The sequence below is a fragment of the Mytilus galloprovincialis genome, chromosome 3 (assembly GCF_965363235.1).
Source record: "Mytilus galloprovincialis chromosome 3, xbMytGall1.hap1.1, whole genome shotgun sequence".
Taxonomy (NCBI): domain Eukaryota; kingdom Metazoa; phylum Mollusca; class Bivalvia; order Mytilida; family Mytilidae; genus Mytilus; species Mytilus galloprovincialis.
The window spans coordinates 99,915,859-99,925,722 of NC_134840.1; positions in this window are offsets into that span (position 1 = coordinate 99,915,859).

Here is a 9,864-nt window from a genome sequence, read left to right on the forward strand (position 1 = left end):
TATTGCCAGCTAACCCTCCCACATGTATGACATTTGTTCCATTATTTTGGCAGAATGGGGTGAGAAACCAAAACAGACATAACAGGTTTTTTGTTTGAATCTGGAGGAAATAGTTTTCTGTCTTTATGTTATAGTTTCAGCTAACATCTCCATATGTTTTCAATAGTTAAGTATTTGCATTTTATGACGGAAGACCTTAAAACTTAAACTTCATAATAATAAAAAATCATCTTAAACATAATTGATTTGATTTCAAATTATTGGTTTACACTATTTGCTTGTAATAATGCAATGGCTGTATTGCAGGTGTATTGAGGAGACAATGCGCCAAACATTTTTTTAATAGTATGCACAGTTATGCAAAGTATAGTCTTTGGATGTCCTTCAGTGTGTACTTGATCTGAATCGACGACTCGTTGCAGCGGTATAACGACAGTACCGTCTGGAATTCCAAATACAACAACAAAATTGTGAGTATTTGAAATAAAAGCAATCAGTTTAAATGTAAATATCTTTCTAATATGTGTATGCTCATGAAAGGCGTTCCCGGAAAAAAATCTTTATTGAATTGTTAAGACCTACATAAAGCGTGTTTAACCAATTCGTTTGTGCATCAAACCATAAGATCCTTTTACGAGTATTAAAAGCACCCAAAACAATTGAAAGTCAACAAATATTTTTTTTATAGACCTTGCTAACTCTCCTTTTTTAAAGACAAAATGTGAACAAAATGTTTGAGATGTAGAATGTTAGAAACCGTATACAGGCCATATATTTAAGGTAAATTTTGATTTGTTTGATTTCATTTTATTTTATCACTTTATACTCACTTTATTGTTCTTATTTGCACTCAATTACGGTAAGAAAAAAAAACATAATTATAATCAGTATCATACTTTTACGTTTTTTTATCATTTGAATGCCCTTCGTAAGGACATTCATCTGTTCTGTCGCAACTGTTTCCGCTACTGCCATTGCAAAAACAAAATGTTATCTTAAAATAGTTTCTTCTACTTTTGACGGTTTTGCAACTATGCATACAATCTAATAAACTCCACCCGGTTCACTGATGGTTATTCAATTATGCATTACCTCTTCCGGTAAGAATACATCAAAACAACACTCCTTAAATTATGATATCGGCGCAGTGATTACAAGCTATGGTGAGTTAGAAAGGTGTATCGCTACTTCAAATCGGCATTTAAATAGACGGTGAATTTGTTTACACAACAACTGTTCCAACAGAGCTATGTGGAAGACCGACTGAGATCGACACTAAATGAATGTAATGTCACCATCACGAATAAGATGACAGATTAAATACGACTTTGTCTTAGCTCACTAGCGATGTCAAATTACTGTCTTAGATCTTTACATACCAGAATAGTCATGTAGGTATACAGATTGATTCCGTATAGTGATAGTCTGACTGAGTGTGGATTCGAACAGCGAAGCTGTAGACAATTACTCTTGACGCACTTGTTCCTGCTACAACTATAGTTCATGCAGTTCTAAAAAATATGTTTGTTACCTTGATTAGTCTTCTTAATTGATTTATGAAATAAACATTGATAACCTACTCTTGTCTATTTTTACAACCGCAGTTACGGGCCTAAAATATCTGCTCAATTGGCACTAATAATCCATATGTAATAGATTTTGTTCGTATGCACTTCTAGTAACAGGTGTTTAAATATGTTCGAAACCTGTTATGGAAAATGAACGCAAGCGTACTATTCGTGAAAAGTAAAATCACAAAAAAACTGAACTTAAAGGAAGATCAATTGGGAAAGTCCATAATCACATGGCAAAATCAAATAACAAAACGCATCAAAAACGAATGGACAAGAACTGTCATATTCCTGACGGTACAGGCGTTTTCAAATGTAAAAAATGGTGGATTAAACCTAGTTCTATAGCGCTAACCCTCTCACCTTAATGACAGTCTCATCAATTTCCGATATTTTTACATTGATGCGTTAAATAAACAGACACAATAAATATAATAGTAAATATATGGGTACATCAGTCACCATCGTTTAATAATTTTAAAGGGAACAATTTAACAGAACACAAAAACATCTACTATCTACGAACACATTTATTGATTTGAGTGTCTGACGTCAGAAAATTTTATACGTCACATATTGTTTTCTTTAATTTGCTTCATAGGAAAGGTTCAGATTCAATTTTGATAATTATCATTTAATGTTTTTAGTTCAAGGTACTTTGTAGTTTGTTAGATTATCATAGAAGTGATTTAGGCTTTTGAAAACTTATTTAAATATTCTACAATACACATTAGTATTACCTTTTTTTTCATTTTTTATGTAAAATTAAATTTTGTAAAGGTATTAATTATTTTAAATTACATTTCGTATTTATATCATTTCAACATACAATTAAGGTGTTCAAAAATATAGGAATTACAAAAATAAAGTTGTTTATAATCTTGTCAATGAAATGCTAAAATAGATAAAAAAAAAACTTTTCAGTTTTGTAAAAAGAGACGTTTTACTGTATCTTTATAAGAAACATAAATCAATAGAAGGAAATTCATGGTTCTTATTTCATTGAGACAATTTTTTTCTTAAAAAATTGAAGTTTAAACTTTTTGCATGGGAATATCATATTTGTATTGAAATCAACTGGCTAAGAAGGTAATAGGAATGATGTATCCATCAATAGTCATTTATCATGTGTTTACTATATTTTTGAAAAAAGGACGACAGACCATTTGTACACAACAAACTCACTTGGTTTGAAACAACATACAACATTATTGTACAAAACACAATATACCATGTAAAGAATTCATGGGTTTTATTTGGCCTCGCATTGTTAGTTATTGCATTAAATGATTTTTACTGGCATTCCTTGCCATCAACCTTGTCTGCCGCCATACAGCACCGTTAGCAAAAACATTATCCCAACTTGTTTTGAAAAAAATATTGATATATTATTTTACGTCAGATAAAAAAGTATTTTCAATGGTATAGACATATGTGTTGAAAATATCGAGACTCATTGTTGTTGAATTCTCAAATGTATCAAGAACTAGAGTAAAACTGTTCGAGAACAAACGCTCTTGCTGTGTGAGAGGGAAACATAATTAAACATAAATGTGGTAAGGCAGACAGGAAAAGTGTCTAAGTATTGTTCAAAACAAATCTGTCAGTGCATTTGACATATGATTACTGGTATTTAACATCTTTCCTCAACAAAAGTTGCTTTCTATATGTACTATGTTAAATACAAATAGGAGATGTGGTAAGATTGCTAATGAGACAACTATCTACCAAAATATATTCGCAATCATATGTACCGGTCGGACTTCAATAATTAGAGAAAAAAAATACCGTACAATCATCTATAAAAAAAGCCCCGACATGAGACATGTAAACCAATTCAAACGAGGAAACTAACGAACTAATTTATTACGGTGTTTTGGGGGCCTTTATATTGATCTGATGAGTAAACCTTTTCGGACTGGTCTTTATTATTTGACTGTTACATCACCGTCCTAGGTAAGAAGGAGGGGGCATACACATGTTTAACCCTGCCACATTCTGTATTCAAAAAAGGGGCGAAACCAGATGCTTAGACAGAGTAAATGTCTCTTGCTATGTATATATCACCTGCCATGCAAATTCACACTGAGTAAAAATGTCACAATCAGGAATACAATAAAATGCAATACATGACAATACAATAAAAAGCATAATGTAAGACAACACAATTGAAGCATACAGCAACCGTCGACAACCATTGATAAATCATTCTACAACCGTCGACAACCATTGATAAATCGTTCTACAACCGTCGACAACCATTGATACATCGTTCTACAACCGTCGACAACCATTGATAAATCATTCTACAACCGTCGACAACCATTGATAAATCATTCTACAACCGTCGACAACCATTGATACATCGTTCTACAACCGTCGACAACCATTGATAAATCATTCTACAACCGTCGACAACCATTGATAAATCATTCTACAACCGTCGACAACCATTGATACATCGTTCTACAACCGTCGACAACCATTGATACATCATTCTACAACCGTCGACAACCATTGATACATCGTTCTACAACCGTCGACAACCATTGATAAATCATTCTACAACCGTCGACAACCATTGATAAATCGTTCTACAACCGTCGACAACCATTGATACATCATTCTACAACCGTCGACAACCATTGATAAATCGTTCTACAACCGTCGACAATCATTGATATATCGTTCTACAACCGTCGACAACCATTGATACATCATTCTACATGTTCTGATTAGATTGCGATGATATTTATCTAAAGGAGAAGAACGAAATTAATCTGACAGTTTACATCTTCCATTAGTCATTCCCAATTTTAAGACAACAAAACAAATGTACTTTGGACTAGTTTCATTTCAATTTATTGTATTCAGTTCTTGGTCATATTAAAACCAACATATCAAATGTTCATTTTGAGCTCATAATAAGGTTTCCCATTTGACACAGTTGGTTTCAGATAATTCTAAATAAGACAAAACAATTGTTAACAATATTTCTTTCCAAAAATTATTGAATAAGAAAAATCAAAAGAAACTGTTGTACAAAATATAAATAATGAGTTGAACAATGAATAATTAAGAAGCTGCATAAAACACAGTTTTGACTGAAATATTGTCCAAACATCACTTGAATATATTTGACTGTCATGAACCTTAACATCATCGTCACTGATTATGGCCTTAATGAAACGACTTCATAAATATTGAACGGGTAGAAGTCACTTAGTGAAGGCAACAGTAGTATGCCGCTGTTCAAGAGCTATAATTCGATTAAGCGAAAATAAATCCGGGTAACAAACTAAAACTGAGGAAAACACATCATCTAAAAGAGAAAAACAACGGAATAACAGACACACTGAACTACAACAAAAGCAAACGCCAACATACATAGACACAGACTGTTTGATAACAACTGCCCTATTCCTGACTTGGTACAAGACATGTTAAGGAAAAATGATGGGTTGAACCTGGTTTTATGGCTAGCCAAGCCTCCCGCTTATATGGCAATGTTCAAAATACCACTAAAATGAAAACACTACGTGACAGGAATACATTATAAGCAAACAATAGATCACTTAGCAAAGAGAAAAACATAAATGAATTGTATAATAGTACATAACAAGATGTAAACAGACTAAAGTCTGTCTACACTGGTATAGTTCTATGTGTTGTACTTATTATCACGTTTATAATTGTGTCTATATCCAAAATATCAACAATGTAGCGGTAAAAATGTCCAAGGTTTTGAAGTTTTAAATGTATACTCATTACAATCGATTATTTTAGGAATATAGGCATGTCTATTTTTTCGTTGATGTCTGTGCGTCATATGCAATCAAGTAACACATTTTAAAACAGCTTGATATCATCTTCAGTAGCTTTCTTTATGCTACGTAAATTTGTTTGTTTTTTTATGAAGATCATAATGGAGATGTAGCAGTACATTGTAACTTTTTATCTTTCAGGTTCCTGGAAAATAATCAAATTACTGATATTAAGGTAGATGCATTCCAAGGCATGGAGGCTCTTAAAGATTTGTAAGTATATTTATTCCAACAAAAATAGTACTGCCTTCTGTTGGTAGTATGCTGTCGCATTATATTTAACCTCATCTTTTATTCATATTTCATATACAATTTCATTTTGAGAAGGTATTTCTTCAATACTTTTATTTATTAAATGTTTATGACAAAGAATTACAACTTTCATAGTAAGGAATACATTTCGTTCATATATCATTTTATCATACGTTTACATTGTACATGTTGTACAGTTTACAAGAAATACTAAAATATGGATTCGTATAATATTGTAACTATTTTGATACGATTGCTAAAGACCATCTGGGTTTTGTCACAGAGAAATTATCATTGAAAGAAATAAAAGTTAATTGTTTATGAAACCTCTGGTAACTAATATCCATGAAAATATGTTTGAATTGACCAGATAGCAAATAAAACGCTTAACACTTAAAAACATGTTATCTGTCAGGTATCTGAATAACAATCGGATAACCAAGCTAGTGCCGAATGTATTCCAAGACTTGACTGCACTAAACAAACTGTAAGTACACTGTATGATAAGAAACGTCTATGCGTGCATATGTTAACACGTTTTGAAGGATCTCTACCTAACATTCAAATGATTACATACAAATAATACATATAGCAACCATCCACAACCATTGATAAATCGTTCTACATGTTCTGATTAGATTGCAATGATAATTTGCTGAAGGTAACGAAAGAAATTAATCTGACACTCCACATCTTCCATTAGTCAATCCCAATTTAAAGATTACTATATACATGTACTTTAAACTAGTTGCAATTTAATTTATTGTATTCAGTTCTTTTTTATAGCGATCAACTGGTTTTTAAAATCTAAATTGATTTAAATTTATTTCGATTACAGCCTGACGTACTAAAGTAATCATTCGGTAAATGATATCAAAACCAACATACCAAATGTTCATTTTGAGCTCATAATAAGGTTTTTCATTTGACACAGTCGGGTTAAGATGATTTTAAATAAGGCATACAATTGTTAACCAATATTTCTGTCGAAAAATTATTGATTAAGATAATTCAAAAGTTACTGTTGTGCAAAATATAGATAATGAATTGAGAATTGTGTTAGTTGAAAAATAAATAATTAAGAAGCTGCATAGAACACAGTTTTGACTGAAATATTTTCCAAACATCAAGGAACGGTTCAGTATTCATATCATATTATCGTGATCTCGTCCTGAATATATATTTAATTTCCCATTGGATGTCAAACAGACAGCCTTCTGTCCATCGAACGTCCCTAAGAAGGTTAATCAACAAAAAATTCGTCGAACGCATTAACATAAAAAAAAACAGTTATTTTTATTTATTCTAGTTATAATTATATTTCTTAAGGATGCCTATTCTGACAAAATATAGTACTTTTGATGGTGCAGATTACTAGCATGTAACAAAAACATTTGCGTAACTAAAACTTTAACGAAAGATAGATATTGTTTTGACGACTACGAGCCCAATGTTACTTCATTATGCTGTTATATGACATTCTCATCAAAGGTATTAAGAAAACCATAGTGGCGTTTTAGTGTAAGATGACTTCCGGGAGGTCATCTGTTCCTAATTGACTGTAACATTTGCATACTAAAAGGAGTGCATGCACACAAAGGATATATATATATAAATAAATGATTACAAATAAGTTCAGCTTTGTGTAAAATGTTTACACAGCTGTGAAAATTGAAAACTGCTGTTGAATTTATCATGTTTTCGAATTGGTTGTACATGGATTTGAACGTTACTACCTTTGATTTATTTTCGTAGATTTTTTGTGTGTCGTCTCTTTTTAATTTTGCAGCGATTTTTTTGGGGGGGGGATTGGAGTTTATATTATTTTACGTTCATTTTTCAACTCATAAAAGTCACGAAGAAAAATCGAATAGCAGAACTAGTTGGGTTTAATTCCCACTGTTTTAATTATTTTCTAAAATTTAAGATTAAAAAGAAATACCCTTAGAATTTATCCAAAGCATGAGTAAAATTGCTTTGTTCTCTTTTCTGCAATAACTGTCTTTAAGGTGAAAAAGGATATAAATGGAACTATCTCAAATCGCGAATAAAAGAGTCTAAGATATCACCATGACCAATTAAAAAAAAACAGACAAACCGCAGTCCACAAAACTCTACACCCAAATGTAAATCGAACACTAGCTTTTCAATATTCGAATGAATGCTGTTTTCACTATAAGGTTTTAAAACACAAATGCCGGTAAATGGTGCGTAAGTAAATTTTATAAAATATGACTACAAATTATTCTAACAAAAGAAAAAAACCATTCATGGGTAGCTGCGATTCCTTGTTCGAGTTTGACTTTACTTTTGATCTTTTTTGCTTTTTTCAGCTTTTATTTCAACGTTTGTATTACATTTAAGACTCGAACATCATTGAAGAGACATCAATTGTCGAAAGGCGCATCTTGTGCAATACAATTGGTTGCGTGAATGTTATTCCTGAGCATATGGAATCTTTCCCGGGTTAGGAACACATTCATTCTTTCAATATATTACTAATGATTTGACGTCATATGTAACAAGATTACAATTCTGATCACGTTTAGCATTTTCTTAAACAAAAAAAGCAGCACCGTTTCTAGTTCTTTGATATGATGCACAGCTTAACACAGATAACTTCAAAAGGTAATTAAGTTCGACTTATTTTTTACTGTACTCAGATCATATTTTTCTTTTCGAGTTTTATATATCCCTCTTAAGTTATGGAAAATTGTGGTCTTCCTGATATTGACAATATCGATCTGCTGTTTTAAAACAGAAAAGCAAAAGGGTCAATACTCGCAGAAGGCGGTATTTTGAGCAACTGCAAAACCTTTAATATAAGGGTGTTTTAAGAACATTAATTGCTAATGGCTAGAAATTACTTTTCAGTAACTATGAGTAAGCTGTTTTGTGGGGCTTTATATCTATCTGAAGAGCCAAACTTTTTCACTGATCTTTATAGTTTGGCTGTAACACCACTACCCTAGTTTAGGAAAAGGTTGGGGCGGTCACTTTCTGTATGTGTTGTGTTTGTGTATAAATGAGACTGTTGGTTTTCCTGATTAGCTTTTTTTTTCATTTTGTTATGTCTAGTCTTTCATAGTTTGCTATGTGATATGGGTTTTGCTCATTGTTCGAGGCTGTACGGTGACCAAACGTTGCTAGCATCTACGTCATTTGGTCTCTAGTGGAAAGTTGTATCATTGGCAACCTTACCTAATGTCCTTTTTGATGCTGATATTTGTTTTATTATCATGATTATGAGTAAGAAGATATTCAATATGTTAAACAGGTTATATCACAAATTCAGCTACTTACATGCGTGCATAATAAGTAGCAAAGTATTATAAATACTGGTTTGAAGAAAAGAATTTGAAATCTTCGGCGTTACTGTTTAGCGATCAGCTCGCAATTAGCATTCTGTCATCGATTAGTCACGTCATTTATCAGTCAGACTTGTTAGAATATAACTCGTGTTGACTAATCGGACGGATTTGATGGATTGATCATTATGACTGACTAAATTTTTCTTCGTCACGTTGACCTCTTACAAAATTACGGAATGAAAATGTTGCTCTCTTATTCAACGCAAATGAAAGTTTAAGTATCTATATCTTTATGTTATACATATTTTATCACAAACCATGAACATTCTTAAACAATTTGAATAAAAGGTTCATTATACTCATCATATTTTATGGAAAACAACCCATCCTGGTGTACAAAAAGTACTTATATCTAATACGGTTTCATAGTCATTCTTAAATGATTCGAAAAAGTGTTTTAGTATTTATAGTCTTATATGTATTATATTGTATAAATAAACTCATCATAGATAACAGTCCTTCCTGATATACAGAATGTAGTAATATCAAATGACGTTTCCTGATTTCAATAAAAATGTAGAAATAATAGCACTCTTATTCAATTTGAAATATGCAGTTATTTCAACACAAACAAAGGTTCAACTATCTTTTATTATTTACTCTTAATGAAAAAATACTCATCCAAAAACGCTAAAATGACTGATTGCTAATAACGGTGCATGCTTTTCAGTTAAAAGACGAAATATAGGCCTCTGTTTACAACACTATAGAGCAATTCCATTCCTAAAAACTGATTGTCATTTTTATGCCCCACCTACGATAGTAGAGGGGCATAATGGTTTCTGGTCTGTGCGTCCTTTCGTCTGTTCGTCTGTTCGTCCGTTCGTCCGTCCGTCTGTCCGTCCG